This window comes from Eumetopias jubatus, unplaced genomic scaffold (genome assembly GCF_037043125.1).
Source record: "Eumetopias jubatus isolate StellerSeaLion01/CBP00866 unplaced genomic scaffold, mEumJub1_p1.0 scaffold_8, whole genome shotgun sequence".
Taxonomy (NCBI): Eukaryota; Metazoa; Chordata; class Mammalia; order Carnivora; family Otariidae; genus Eumetopias; species Eumetopias jubatus.
Genome location: NW_028274814.1, coordinates 9,697,623 through 9,714,356, shown reverse-complemented (window position 1 = coordinate 9,714,356; position 16,734 = coordinate 9,697,623). Strand labels below are relative to the sequence as shown.

At 41.1% G+C, this 16,734-nt stretch overlaps 1 pseudogene; it reads right to left on the bottom strand.

The window, feature by feature from the left end:
* Positions 1-13,959: 13,959 nt before the first annotated feature.
* LOC148163648 (patched domain-containing protein 3-like) overlaps positions 13,960-16,734 on the bottom strand; it is a 34,720-nt pseudogene continuing 31,945 nt past the window's right edge.

Below are 16,734 nucleotides of genomic sequence, written 5' to 3'. Positions count from 1 at the left end.
TTGCTGAATCATATGGTAGTTCCATTTTTAACTTCTTGAGGAACCTGCACACTGTTTTCCACAGTGGCTGCACCCATGTACATTCCCGCCAACGGTGTACAAGGGTGCCCTTTTCTCCATGTCCTCACCAACACTTGTTATCTCTTGTCTTCTTTTTAATAGCGGTTCTGACAGATGTGACGTGATATCTCACTGTGGCTTTGATCTGCATTTCCTTGATGATGAGTGATGTTGAACATCTTTTCAAGTAGCTGTTGGCCACCTGTATGTCTTCTTTGGAAAAATGTCTATTCAGAGCCTCTACTCATTTTAAAATCAGACCGTGTTTTGTTTTGTTTTGCTATTGAGTTGTATGAGACCTTCGTGTATTTTTGGATAGCCCCTCCATCCCAAGTCCTATTTCCCCGTTCCCTTTGCATTGACTGGTACGACCATGCATTTGGACATGCTAGTTTATCTCTCATCCTATCTACCACTGGATTCTGACATCTTTACCTCTGGAGCATCTTTTGAATTCTTCTATCAGTTTCTACCATAGTCTAGACACAATTTTTTACGTGGTATATTGCATTATTGGCCTTAAAAGTAACCTTCTTGTATGCAATCTGACCTTCACCCTGGCAGAATATGAATCTGATGATACCACCCCTTGGACAAGACACTTCAGAAATTCCCCTTTCTATTTAGGATAAAGACTCCATTTCTAAACATAAGTCACCTGTGCCTGTATGATCTGGCCCCTCCCTTAAACTCTGACTTTCTCCTGCACCACCTCCCTCACTCATCTATGCTCTAACCTCTCTGGCCATGCTCTCTCTTGCCACAGAACATTCTCACATGAGGCTCCTTCTATCTGGATTACTCTCTTGCCCCTCCACTACTTTCCAAGTTGGCTCCTACCTTCCCACAAGATAAGCTCCAGCTTTACCTCCTCGAGTGTGCCTTTGTGGACCCACCTTGCATCTATTTCTTGGCACTTATCACTGATAATTTTACATTTGCTTCTATTATTATTGTTAGCCAACATTGCCTGTCTTCCCTACTGGACTCAAGCTCCACAAGGTCATGAATTATGTCTGTTTTTGCCAATCATTATTACCATATAGCCCCAGGCAAGGGAATGTAATAGGAGCTCAATAAATATTTGTTAGATGTAAGATTGCTTAGATTGCTTTACGATATATTTTTCTATCTAAAAAAAGCAATGTGTGATTACTGTCAGGTTTGTGCCATCTTGAGAGTTGTCCTGAAGTGGCCAGCAGAAACTTTGATGGCATACACGAAAGGGAGCGTACATAGCAGGCCACTGTGTGTGTTCTTTCAGAGTAGGTTGTGGATATAATCGCCCAATTTCTCAGAAGAAATGAATTGTGGCTCCCACCTTATTTCTTCTCTAGCCCCATAAAAAGCAGACTAAATGGAATCAGTTAATTTAGCACCGTTTCAAGTGAAGTTTCACACTATTCCTGGGATGGGATAGCATCATAGGCTAGTCGAGATGATCTAAGATTGGCCGTGGACAATTGCAGTTGGTGTTCTTCCCTACACGTTGGGAAGCATGTCGAAGTTTCAAGAAGTGTTACCAGAAAAAAAAATCTTGTTTGCCTACCTAAAAGCTGTTCCTACATTTTCTCCTGCTGTAGAGCCTTTATTGTAATCCAGTGTATAGCCCCAACTCATGTGACTTGAGAAAGATACACTATCCAGGCCCCAGCAATAAATTCTAATTGATCTAAGCCAGTCATTGCGATCCAGTATCCTTGTCAGTTATTGAATCTGATGTGGGCATGCCCCTGTATTTCTGCCCAGTGAGATGTGAGAAACCTTCGGGTTCTTGGAGAAAAGGCTCTTCTCTTATTATCAGAGGCACACGGATGAACGGTCCCTCTCCTTCTGCTCAGGGCTGTTGTGTCTGAATGGGGTCCTGAGAAGGCCGCAGCCAGCTTGTGACAATGGGAACTAGTCTGCAGATGAGAGACATGCTGAGCATGGCAGGGAAGAAAGATAGAAAGCTCTGGGCCACAGGCTATTTCTCCTCACTGATGTGGCTGGGTAGGCATGTGCAATTTGCCGGACACACACACACGCACATGTTTGTACGTGTGCAACAAAGAATTTGGCAAAACATCATGTGCTTCAGTTTCCTTCTGCTGTTGCATGCATATACGGATAGAGTATACCCATTACGGGACAGAATCTTGTAGGGCTGTGTTTCAGGAATGAAACTGAAAATTAACCACTTTCATCAATTTCATTGCAGGTGAAAGAAAAATTGGGGTATGGCAAGCACTGAAAAATTTCCCAGCCTGTCATGGTTTCTTCCACTTTTAAGAGCTTGGAGATTACATTGGCCCCACTTGGAAAACCCAGGACACTCTCCCTGTCTTAAGGTCAGCTGGTTAGCAATCTTAATTCCATCTGCAACCTTAACTCTCTTTCTGTACGCAACAAAGCCTAGTCACGAGTTCTGGGCATTAGGACGCAGAGGTATTTGGGTGTCACTCACATCCTTGCTGTCTTAGTATGTCTTCCACTTTAAGTTCATTCAAAAACTTATCCATTTGGTGAATATTTGAGCCCTTGCTATGGAAATGGAAATGAGACGTGGTCCCTGCATTTAAGGAGGTGATGATTTAGCAATGTCTTTCTCATAAAATGTTTTAATTTGTAGCATTCGATTTAATGATAAGGGAGCTATCGTTCTAAATAGTCTAGATATCCTGTCCCAGATACTCTAGATGTATGTGTATATGTGTGTTTTTCATTTTCTAGCTGAGTAACAGGAAGTTTACTGAGGTAAAGCTACTCTTACCCAGGAGTGCAGCTGGGAAGACACGGAGACAGTGTGTGAATGGTGATGTTCTTGCTTGTCCAATGGTTTTTCCTCTGTATCAGTGAATGCTTTATGTATGAAGAATTCCGCTCTCATTTTTGTTTTACGATAACTTCCAGACCTGTAAAGCAGAAAGGGAATGTTGCTTTCCCTGTTTTCACAGAATTTCAGCTGAGAACAGTGGGTGATAGAATCCTCATTGCATCCATAAAGTGTAGGGACGGTAATTTCCAACAGTCTAAAAGGAATAAAGATTTCTTGAAGTTTTCTTTGACATACATCAGGAATACATACGTATGTGAGTGCATGTGAGCCTGTGAGTGGCTTTTCCTCTCTCCTCCTGGTGGAGAGACTCTTGCATGACTCTTGCCTTAAGAATTCTAAAGGCCGGAGTTTGGCAGGAGTTAATCCATCAGCGCCGCAAAGAGGAAGGGCAGCAGAAAAACATGCCATTTGGGAAGGAAGGGTATGTGATTTCATGGGCTGGAGGATATTGCACAGACGAACGAGCTGTGCTTGAGTGAACAGACGGGTCCCTCTCTGGAGGGCAGGGGACCTCACCAGGAGTTTGTGTGGTGGGAACCACAAAGGGGATTTTAAAAGAAGTCAGCTGCAAGAGCATCTGCGTTGGGGGATGCAAAAACTCCACCAAGGAGACCCAAGACAAAACCTGCCTTAACAGAGTGAACAACAGCTATTTTAGAGGAACGACAGTGACGGGGACCGCACCCCTTCTCGAAGACAGCAGCAGGATGGGAGAGGAGGAGTGGAGGAGAGGAGGAAGGCAAGAACAGACACAACCCCCTACCCCTTTCCCCTCGCTGATGTCAGTGCTGGGCGTATTCCTTTGTCCTCCCGAACGACTTTGTGCTGAATGGTTCTCTAAAGGACAACTTTTAATTTTAAATGCAGTGTTTCTCAAACTTGGGTTTCTAAGTTTCTGGGAGTTACTAAGTCTAAAGGCTCAAACTGTATCTTGGGAGGTCAGGCTCCCGCCTTATTCATTTTTTCACAATATTACCTTCAGTATAATAATTTGTATTTAAAAAGCTATATCCATTGACATTGAAGAACCCACAAGATGTCACATTTATAGCTTAAAATAAATAACCCCGACTTGAGGAGACTCTTACCTGTCAAATGTCACAAGCACAGGCAGGAGTATGTCAAGATTTGTGTCTCATAATTGGGACTAAACATAGGACGAAACTTCGCTTTCGGTTTTGCCATTTTGTCCTGGGGATTTGTTGCACCAGTCCAAAGTGGAGTTGGTCTCTGATCTTTAGGAAATGAAACAGGGTCACTGTGGCAGTACATAAGACAATTTCTTGTCTTAGGGATGGGCGCTGTCTCTGTATACAGTGGCTTTGGTCTGGGTGGGTCCATGGCGGGAGATGGCCAGGAGAGGAGGTGACTGAAAGGGAGGAAGGCCCTTGTGATTCTCCTTAAGTAGGATGACTACCGCTGCTCTTTTCAAAAGGCACAGGCAGGGTTATCATCTCTGCATCTCTGAATGGGTACATGGAAATCTAGGTACCTTCAAACTTTATTTGTAAGTACACCCAACTGCTTCCCCGCACAGCTGACCCAGGAGAAATGTGGTAGAGTAATATACAGCACAACATACCCTAAGTTGATCTTGGATCTTCATCTATGCACCCTTTGGGGCTGCCAGCCATCGGTGATTTGAAGATTCTTCCTTCGGTCAGAGGAGGATGCCTTAGCCAAATTGAGGCAAGTAGCCATTGTTGATTAGAAACTTTCAAAATCACCTATTCCTTCTAATCAGTGGCAATGGGGCCTGAGTGAAGAAAACACAGACTGTGATAAGTAAAGCTGTACCCTAGAAAAACAGTCTGTGAAAAGTTTTTGGTCTCAAAACGCTAATACACGAGTCAATCACTGGGAGCAGAATTCATATGAAGAAAAATAACGAAGCTTTTTCTCAGGGAATGGGCAAAGTATTTCTCCACATTCCTGAAGTCACCTGAAACTGTAATGCATTTCACCACATTTCAGCAAGATAATAAGAAAGTGCTGTGGGGACAATGGCTTGTCTTGTACGCATTTGTCTGTGTGAGGATGAAATAAGCCACCAGTGGTGCGGAAAATCTGTAACTAGTGTTGAAAGGGTATTGAGGGGTGCCCGGGCGGCTAGTCGTTAAGCGTCTGCTCAGGTCATGATCCCAGGGTCCTGGGATCGAGCCCCACATCGGGCTCCCTGCTCGGCGGGAAGCCTGCTTCTTCCCCTCCCGCTCCCCCTGCTTGTGTTCCCTCGCTCGCTCGCTGTATCTCTCTGTCCAATAAATAAACAAAATCTTTAAAAAATAAAAAAAGAATAGGGTATTGAAATTATAGATTATATTTATTCATTCCTTACTGGCAAAGGAATTATGCAACACACTGGCTTTTATTCATTTTATTACCAACCAATTGTTGGCAAAAGGCCTCGATAATGTATTTCCTTTTCAACACCAGAGAAAGTGTTGAAATAAAAGTAAGCTATCGTTTATTTTTAAAGTTACCAAATTTCTGTTCCAGAAATATTATGACCTTCACTTTTAAATGGTGTCGATAATGTAGGAAATGAACTATGTTTCTTGGTCAGCAATCTGAAAAATTCATAAAACCCTGTCCCCTCTTTGACTCTTGAACCTAGCAGCGGTAGGCTGCTCCCAGAATTTCCATTAGAGTTGATGAAAGACACAGGTGCGCTCTGAGAGGCAACCATTTCTGGTGGCCTGTTATTTGAATAACATTATAAAAGACTGCTTTAGAGAGAGAACCAGTATGGGTAGGAGGCAAAACCCGAGGGACAAAAGTCTGTGTTTCTCTATGTGGGTGTATATTTTTGTGATTTCATTGGTTGCCTAGTTCAGAGAATATCTCTTGAGAAAATAATTGTGGGGAAAATAACTCAGCAGAAAGAGAATAATGGAAAGGAAAACCTTAAAGGGTTAATATATTTGGGAATCTAGTTTGCAATCTTGTGCACGCATGTGTGTGTGTGTGTGTGAGAGAGAGAGAGAGAGAGATGGGGGAGAGGGAAGGTGAGAGAGGGAGAGAGAGAAAGGGAGGGAGGGAGAGAAAGGGAGAGAGAGAGGGAGGGAAGAAGAGAGAGAGAGAGAGAGACAGGGAGGGAGAGAAAGAGTAGGAGAGAGAGAGGAGAGAGAGAGAGAGAGAGAGAGAGAGAGAGAAAGTAAGAGGGATTACTGACTGCTACCTCTATTGGAAGCATCTATTCAAAAACTATGCATACCTACTAAGATTGTTTTAGGCTCGGCCATCTCTATGCCAAATATCTGTTTCTTCAGGAAGTGACTTTTAAAAAACCTCAATAGCTCTATCATGGCCTGCAATTGATTCTTGACTCAAGATTATTTGGCTTTAGGTTTTTATTGATGGGTTGTGTGTTTTGCCTATTAACATTTTTTTTAATGATTTCCATAGCAGTTTAACACCTGGAATATAGTTTTTATTTTGGAGGAAGAAAACTTATTTATTTCATTTTATTAATTTTTTTCAAGGTCTTTTAACATCATGACCTAGGTGATTGTCCTCATCGTTGTTGATGATGGTTATTATTTGAATGAGTTAAATGTCATATGGGCTTAGTCAACCTGAAACTTTAAGTGTGTGAGTTTTATTTTGTTGGGCCAACATTACAACAGAGGATGAAAAAAATGTACCGTTCTGAAACCCTTAAGGCAGGCTCTGGACATCTGACATGTCTGTACAAAACATAATCACTTATTTTGCCTGAAAGCACACGCCAATGCTTTTTGCTATATTTCTCTGTTGCTAGATACTGGATTTCGTATATCCCTACAGTCAATCTACCTCCATGTACTTTGTAGTGTCTGATAGGCTGATTCTCCACAAATGTTCAGGGCACAGATATCACAGCAGACTTGAGAAAAATGTCCCTTTGGTTGGATTTTGTTGTGTCACATTATGGAATTCCTTTTTCTCTTCTACTTTCCAAAAGGTAGTACTCCTAGAGATTCCTGCATTTATAAGAGTATCCTTCAACATGCCAGAGTGTGCTGAAGATCTGGAGGGCTTGGCGTTTCCAGTGAGTGAAGACTTTTGTTATGGCAAAATAATGAGGTGTGGGCTTTTTATTATGAAGTCTCCCTGGAGTGTCAGTGTTTTTTTTTTTTTTTTAATTGCTTTTCTACTTACTAAAAGTAAGTGAACCCTTAAATCTAATAAATTCTGTTAAAATAAGGTACATACTTTATAATTCAAAATCAATTTCTTTGTTGATACCCAGAAAGTTGATGCCGATCCCAAGCCATTTTAGAGAAGAGAAGAAAACAGTAATCATGATCGATAATATGTAGGAGTACTGCACTTCCTTTACCTAAATTTACTTTCCACGTTAATGTATGTTGATATACTTATAAGAATAAGCTTTCATTTCCCCTGCAGTTTGCTCATGAACCGCTGTGGCAATTTCCTGCCCTGCCACCAACACATGTGGACACACACACAGACACTAACTGGTGTATGTATGTACACACACATTCCTATCTAGTGATGAGGTCTCACGTTATCCTGCTGGACTTCATGGTAATTGCAATCCAGATGCTCAAAAAAATATTTGTGAAATGAATGAACAGATTGCAGGCTTTTAACACTAGAAAGATTTATTATTACTGTTGTCAAAAAGAAAGAAGTGTTAACAACCGCCTCTCATTTACCCTCCCTCTTTTAGTCGGATATTCATTCTCTGAGTCTGTTCTTCTTATCAGGACTGAAATGCCTAACAAGCAATGTGGTCGTAATGGCTCTTCCTGGATTCGGACTCCATTTGCAATCCCTGCCCTGCCTCTCGAAGAAAATCTGGGCTGAAGGTTTCTGTCTCAGGGCATTGTCCATGCAGAGTAAAGATGAAGTCCATAATAATTCCACTGTGAGTCAGGTCAGATGCCCTCTGAGAAAAACTTGAACTTTAGATTTCTTAAAGCCTTTCTCTTTTTGAAGAAAAGAATATATTCTTTTCAATTATCTATGCAAAAAGAGAAAATGAATGCTGATATTCTCTATTAACGTTAGAAAAATAAACAGCAAGATCACTTTAAATCTACAGTTGCCAGGAATATCCGCTCTCCTCTGCACAGCGTCAGATAATAAGTATTCTATTATGTATCATGTGTGCACATACGCACACATATACATACATACGTGTGTGTGTATGTATACATACATACATATGTACACATATATAAAACAATAACAGATATCAGTTGTGGACTGAGTATCAAATCAAAGTGATAATTTTAAATGCTTGTATGTTCTTCATTATAAGTATAGCGGTGTCATAATTTGATTATCTCTTTTTCCAAAGTTACTCTCAGCTGATACTTTAAAAAAAATGTTTATTTTTAAGTAACCTTTACACTCAACATGGGGCTTGAACTCACAACCCCGAGATCAAGAGTCACATGCTCTACTGACTGAGCCCGCCAGGCACCCCTACAGTTTGATACTTATATGGCCAACAAATTCTTTAAATTTAGACAGTATGACTATATACTTTGACAAATATTAACTGACAAAGTTATACTTAAATCACCTCAAGGATTTTTCTCCATAAAGAAAAGGAAAAAAGTTGGGGGGACGGGCGGGAATAGAGGGTGAGAGTCATCTTATCTTGCAGATTTGCAGCATAAAAGGATATTATTTATAGTGGTGATGTATTCTTTGGAATTTGAAGGCAAAAGTGTTATATGGAAGAATTTTTCTGAACTTCCTGGGCAACTGGCATAGGATATGTATCAGTCTCTTTTGCAATTTCCTTGAAAACCTATTTACTTTGTTAAAGCGAAGTCTTTTTGTTGTTATTTTAGAGTTTAAGAGACAATCAAGGGAATTGTAAGATCATTTTTCACATTATATGGCTATTGATTTATTGAGGGAGAAGAGGGATTTTCCATATATATTGAAGTCCCATGTAATTAATTTACTTCAAAGCTTACTTCAAGGAGATGAACTAGAGTGAACCCAAACTGTAAACTTAGATAGCAAAATGAATGACATAAATAGAAAAAAAGATAGGGGACTTGTTTCCAGCTCCGATGAGATCACTGAAAGACTGTCCTCTTATTGGAAATAACAAGACAAAATGTGTTGAGCAACTGTCTTCAGAAACCGGGCAGTAAACAGTGGAGGACTATGATCCCTGGAAAAAAGGAAACAAATGAGGTGAACCATAGAACCCGGTTCTCTGGCCTCCTTAGAGACATTTTCCAGACTGCAGCCCGGGAAGGAGAATCTAAGCAAAGCATAGCATTTTCTCTGTCGAGGAGACCAAGCAGAGTCTAGCGGGGATGAGGTGGCCGAAATATGTGAGGCTGAGTGCCAGGGAAGAGAGAGCTCTAGCGATAAAGTGCCTCAGAAATGTGCACGGGGTTCCTTGCAGTTTGTCCTCAAATCCCCAGTCACATATGTGGACGATGAAGTTCTTTGAAGTCAGGCAAAGCCTGGCCAGAGTCTGTCCCTAAATACTTAATCCCGCATGCATGGATAAAACTCCACGAGCTTAGGCAAAACATAATTAGAGAAATAGATGCTGAAAAGTTGCCCAAGCTAATCCAGAGCTGGGGGACGGTTAAATTTTGAACAGCCAGACTGCAGAGTCCGCCCTGGGGCTGTCAGGAGAAACTCCAGAGAGTTTTGCCTCATACTATGGCACAACTAGCCCGGGGACTAAAGTCTACTCTAGACTTACCCTAACAAGGCTTATAAACAAGTCTTGAAAGGATCAACCTGCTATAGAAACAACTTCCTGTCAAATCAAAGTCCAATAGTATTTAAAGGAAGCAAAGAGGGGCGCCTGGGTGGCTCGGTCGTTAAGCCTCTGCCTTCGGCTCAGGTCATGATCCCAGGGTCCTGGGATCGAGCCCTGCATGGGGATCCCTGCTCGGCGGGAAGCCTGCTTCTCCCTCTCCCACTCCCCCTGCTTGGGTTCCCTCTCTCGCTGTGTCTCTCTCTGTTAAATAAATAAATAAAGTCTCTAAAAAATAAAATAACATAAAATAAAATAAAGGAAGCAAGGAAATTTAGTACTCAACATATATACTCTACAAGGTCCAACATCAAATACAAAAGTACTAGGCATGCAAAGGAGGAAAATATGACCCATAACTCTGGTAGAAATCAACAATGGTAAATAGTAGCTTGACTCAATGATGGCTCTCAATTATCATCACCTCCTGATAGTCATATCCTTTAGTCTCCTTGCACATTGAGTTAGAATGGGTTGGTATGACCAATAGAGTGCATTAGCGGTGCGCCATGTGACATTCTAGGTTAGGACAAAAGGACAATTGGATCCCTTGTTCTGGGAGAAGCCAGCAGCCACATCATGAGCAACCCTGTAATGAGGCCCAGATGGAGAGGAACTGAGACCTTCACAAAATAGGCAACCCAGCTTGCCATGCCCATGAGTTAGCCACCTTGAAAATGAATCTTCTTCCCGCTCCAGTCAAGCCTTCAGATATATGCATCCCCAACCGACGTCTGACTAAATCTCACGAGCACTGCAAGACAGTGCATCCAATCAAAGCCATTCCCCAGTTCCTTAACCACAGAAAATATGAAAGACAATAAATGTGATTATTGTTTTGTGCCACTGAGTTTTGGGATAATTTGTTAAGGAACAATAGAGAATTAATATAGACATTGGTACTGCTACTATAACAAAACCCCCAAAATGTAGGAGTGACTGAGCAAGTAGGGAAAAGCTAGAACATCTTAAGGGGACTTTTAGTGAAAGGCAAAAGGCCTTGAGGTTACTATTAACGACGTTGTGGCCCTTGAGGAGGCTGCCACGGAGGCGGTAAGTGAGAAGAATATGATTGGAGACTGGGAAAAAGAGAATCCCTGCTATATGGTGGCAAAAAGTTGAGAGGCACTGTCGATACGCACAATACTGTGGTATCGTGGGAACTAGAAAATGCACTGAATCAGCTGGATGATTAAACTAAGAATCTTTTCGGGCAGGAGGTTGCAGGTGCAGTCTGACTTCCTTTTGCAGTTTTTTGCACAACGTAAAGGAGAGAGAGAGAGAGAGAGAGAAGTTAGAGAAAAAGTTGTTAAACACAAGCAACTGCTAGGTTTGAAAGCAAACAATGCTAAAATTAAGAAATGGCTCTAGGAAAAGATCAAATCCAAAGAACTGTTAGGAAAGCATGGTCTAAAGATGAAACCAGACATGGCGGGGAGTGACGGCATCAAGAGGGCAACACAGTGGTTCCCAACTGCTGTCCTCTTCACAAGAACAACTAGCAACTTTCCATAGGCAAGACACCACTTGAAAATCCCAGAACATGGGGATAGGGCTGAGGGCCCCCCCATGCCAGAACACAGAGACTAAAAATGGATTGGATTAGAAGGCTGAGAGGAGCCCTTATACTCTGATTACATCACCCCTCCCCAGGCCAGCACAGCGAGGCACTGAGAGGCACCCCCCTCCTTCCCCTCCCCTGGGCCTATGGTTTCTCCAGTGGGGGGAAAAAAGAGCCCAAGATGAACACCTAGTTCTCCCAGCGTTGTGGGATATGCTTCCTGGAGGGCCCACTTGGGTCTTGCCTCACAAGGCTCGTAGGGGAAATCTATGAGGCTTGAACCCTGGGGATCAGATTGAGATGGAGGAGTTGGGGTAGGGTTTACAGCAACTAGTGCTCAGATCTTGGCCAACAGCATTCTTCCTTGCAGGAGCAACCAAGTAGATATTGTAGCCAGTGGCTCTGCCCATCTGCAGAGCTGATTTGGTGGCCCTGTCTGGCCAGGGAGCAGCTCAGGTTGATTATGTCCCCGGTAAATGAACCATACACACCTTGGAGCCCATTCAATCCTTCAGCCTTGGCAGGAAAGCGAGCTCAAAGCCCTGCCTAATGCTGAATATAGCCTTCCGTCCTGCCAGAACAGGAAGCCTAATCAGAGTACCTGGGACGATGCATAGACAATCCTACAGACCCATATATAGTAGTAGCTGCACAGAGAGCCCAGCCAGTGGCTCTGCCGATCTCCAGAGCTAGCCAGTGGCCGGTCTGGTCAGGGAACTTGGTGGCAAGTTCTGCCTGATTCATGGACCCATCCGGCCAGTCACACCAGCTTTGGAGCCGGTTCTGTCACCACACCCAGGCAGGGAAGCAAATTCAAAGCCTGTCTACTGCAGAATATAGCCCACAGTCCCGCCCAACCAGGAAGCCTAGTCAGAGAACCGGAGAAGCTGCGGAGCCCATCCTACATGCTCTAACCCAGGAGCCAACTTAGCAAGTTGGAGATGAGAAGGATATGTGATTGGAGAGGGCTAGAAATTCACTAGTGAATTTTAAATTAAAAAAAAAACAAAGCCTTTTCAGAAAAACTCTGTGCCCAGATGACTTCACTGGTGAATTCTACCAAACATTTAAGTAAGAAATTGTATCAACCATACATCATATATTTCAGAAAATAGAAGAGGACTATTTACCAGCTCATTCCCTGAGGGTAGCATAACCCTACCCTGTTATCAAAACCTGAGGAGGACATTAGAAGAAAAGGGAACTGTAGACCAATATCCCTCGTGATCATAGGAACAGATATCATTGTTTGATAATGATATGATAAACAAATATGAGAAAACTAAGACAGTAATATATGAAAACACTAATATGCCATGACCAAATGTGAGTCATCTTAGGAATGCAAGGTTGGTGTAAATACTAAATAGTCATTCAACATAAATTGCCACACTCTCAGATTAAAATAGAAAAAATAACATGCTAATCTTAAGAGATGGACAATAATTATTTGACAAAATCAATACCCATCCATGGTAAAACATCTTAGCAAACTAGGAGAAAGGAACTTCCCCCATCTGATAGAAACAACTATGAAATACCTCAAGGTCATCATCATATTTAATGATGAAATTTTGAACATTTCCTCTAGAGTTGGGAACAAGGCAATGAGATCTGCCTTTAGTGTGTTTTCCCACAGTTTACTGGATGTTTTAAGCCACTGCAATGAGTCAAGTAAGAGATAAAGATTATATAAGAAGAAATAAAATGGCCTTTATGTGACCTTTACGTAATTGCACAGATAAAACCTGCTAAAGAAACTACAAGGATCTACAAGAACTGATAAATGAACCTAATAAGGTTACACAATATAATTTAGGTATGTTGAAATCAATTGTATTTTTATGTAGTAGTAAAAACAAAATGGAAAAGGAATTCAAATTTATTTACAGTGCCATAAAGATAAAAATACTTGGAAAGTAAATCAACCTGAACCTATAAGATATTCCTGAGGGAAATTAAGGAAGACACAAATAAATGGAAAGGTAAACCATGTTCACAGATTAGAAGATTCCAAATGGCTAAGATACCTATTTTCCCCCAACTGATCTGTAATTCACTATAACCGAGTCATGAACCCGGAAGGCTTTCTGATAAATTGACAAGTGATTCTAAGATTAGTATCTAAATGGGAAGAACGAAGACTAGCCAAAATAATTTGGAAAAGAAAAATGCTGGACCTATTATACAACCTAATTTCAAGATTTAATATAAAGGTTCAATAATCAAGGCACTGTGGTATTGGCTTTAGGATAGACAAACAGATCAATGCCCAGAAATAGAGCCACACATAAACTGTCAGCTGATTCTTTGACAGAGGTGCCAAATTAATCCTATGCTGAAAATGTAGTCTTTTTACTAATGATGCTGGAAAACTGAATGGGTAACTATTATGGGAAGATAATGAACTTCTATCCACACGTCTCAAAAAATACAGATCTATGGATCATAGACCTGAATGTAAAATTAGAATTATGAGCTCTGAGAAGAAATCATAGATGGATTTTTTTGTAATCTTGGAATAGGCAAAGACTTCTTAGAGAGGACACAGAAAACACTGACCATTTTTTTATGATAAATGATAAATTGGATTTCAAAACTTTAAAAATTTCATTTTATCAAGATACACCGTTAATAAAATGCATACGAAGCCCCCAGACTGGAAGAATAAATAATAAGTTATACTTTTACATATTAATGATCTAGGAAGTACAATGAAAATAATATTCCATTTATATTACAATGCATAAAATATTTGAATTTCAGGCAGAAACTTCTAACAATGAAACAAAAGGAAAAAATAATTGGAAAGTCATACCTTATGAATGATTGTATAGACCGTAATAAAGATGACAACACTTCCTATAGTAAAGATATTTTAATGTAAGCCTAATTGATTTTTCCAGGATATTTTCAATAACAATTTAAATGGGATTTCCAAGCCAAGGAAACATGCCTTTGTTTTTAGTTTATTGACTATTTCTAATAGTGCCCTGTTATCAGATTGGAGTGCGACAATCAGGAATTTTATAATTAGTCTTTGATTTGTTAGTGGATATTCAAACAGACCTTCAAAAAAAAGGTTAAGAATACTGGAATAAAAATTAGGCCATGAGCAGCCCCAAATACCATAACAAGAAACATCATCTTAAAAAATGTCCTGAAGATGTATGCTTTAGCTGCAGATAAAACACACAACCCTATTACTGTTGAAAGTGCACTTTGTAACAGTGGGTAGCCTAGCCCATACACTGCCTCAATTGCTTTTTGGTTTACTGACAGCTTAGAGCTGGAAACAAATGCCTAAGAAATGTGTGCAGAAAAATCGAAAGAAAACCCTATGCAAATGACAAGATTAACCATGGATATGGAATCGAGACTGACATTCCAGAATGCCAGGAGACCCGTTACTCCCACAATCGCAGATGCAGTAGCATAAGTTACCCACAAGGAACACAGTGGATGAGGAATTAACAATAAGGAAACAACGAACATAGCGGTTGATGCAACAATGACATTTTGAACAGTGTTTTCCAATACGGGGGTATACTGATCAAAATATACAAATGCCTGGTTATACACCATTAGGGGGATTTTGCACTTTTCAGCTCTGCTGCGTAACTGGGATAACACCTTCTTCTCATCGGCTGAAGAAGAAACACCCACGGTCTGAACGAAGCCCCGGGAAGAAATGATTTCATGTGACGATGAAATATTAGTATCAGACACAAAAAGTGGAAAACGTGTTAAAAAATTGGGCAAGCCGTTCATAAAATGTCCTTATCATTTACATCTTGCTTGCTGTTTTCCATATACTGCACATACTCTCGTAACCAAAACTCTGTGAGATTTTTATCTACATAGTCACTGTTTTCCAAATCTGCCAGACGTAGTTCCAGTTTTTGCCTAGCATCTTTATCCCAGTAGTCAAGAGGTTCAGTAACAACAACCATAACCCTGGGACCATAATCCAAAAAATATCCTCTTCTACATTAAAACATGGTGTGATGTAGGAATCGTCACTTGCCAAATTTCGAAGGTCTAAACCTTCCTGCACTTGGAAACACCCATAGATACTGCTCATGATGTACAAAATGTATATAAGCACTACAAAAACTCTGGACTCAGTGCTTGTGAGAAAAGGGCCAAAACAGTCTCGAAAGAACAAATTCATCGGATGGATATCAGTTTCTTGTTCATCCGGGAGAGAATCACATGGGAGACAGCAGGACCTTTTCAGTGAGGAACATTTTTGGTCAGGAGTTTCTGGCTTTTTCAACCAGCGTAGACAGACTCCTTCTCTGTTACCATCCAGAGCCATAAATGCTCCGAAACAGGTGATGTTATCGAAATAACAAAAGAGCAGGGTTGTTCCCGTATAGATGCAAAAGTATTGTATGGACCTGAAAGAGGTCATAATCCCTGTATAGAAGGCTAGGACGTTGGTGATGGTGGTGATTGTAATCGACACCGCCACTTTGGAATAGACACTGGACAGCCGCTGTTTTGTGTTATCCACGAGGCTAGTCTTCTGCCAGGCAGAAATCATTATGAACATATCGTCAACCGCAACACCTGTTAAAAAAGGGAAACAATCTTCATGCACATTAATACCCATTAAAAACTAAACACATAAACTCAAACCATCTTCTTTGTCCATCTCTTAGAAGGGGTCTTATTTATCTTGCCCAATCTGTGCTTTGATACTATTTTCCCAGTTGCTTTCTCTGGTTGCCTCTGAATCCACCACAGAATTCACCCCTTCCTCTGTAACAACTCTGTGCTTCGTACGTACTCCCGTTATTTGTACCTAGCACAGGATGCTCTACTCCTAGTCCTCATGTAGGGTGTTTTAATGACGAGTCAGGAAACTGTTGTGGGTGTTAGTCGAAGCAGGATTAGCAGTGTATCTTTGATTCCACTGGATTACTTGAGAGACCATTTTCCCTCATAAACCATTTTTTAAAATTTTTTTATTGTTATGTTAATCACCATACATTACATCATTAGTTCTTGATGTAGTGTTCCATGATTCATTGTTTGTGCATAACACCCAGTGCTCCACACAGAATTTGCCCTCTTTAATACCCATCACCAGACTAACCCATCCCCCCACCCCCCTCCCCTCTAAAACCCTCAGTTTGTTTTTCAGAGTCCATCGTCTCTCATGGTTCGTCTCCCCCTCTGACTTACTCCCCTTCATTCTTCCCCTCCTGCTATCTTCTTCTTTTTCTTTTTTCTTAACATATGTTGCATTATTTGTTTCAGAAGTACAGATTTGTGATTCAACAGTCTTGCACAATTCACAGCGCTCACCATAGCACATACCCTCCCCAATGTCTATCACCCAGCCACCCCGTCCCTCCCACCCCCCACCACTCCAGCAACCCTCAGTTTGCTTCCTGAGATTAAGAATTTCTCATATCAGTGAGGTCATATGATACATGTCTTTCTCTGATTGACTTATTTCCCTCAGCATAACACCCTCCAGTTCCATCCACGTCATTGCAAATGGCAAAATCTCATTCCTTTTGATGACTGCACAAT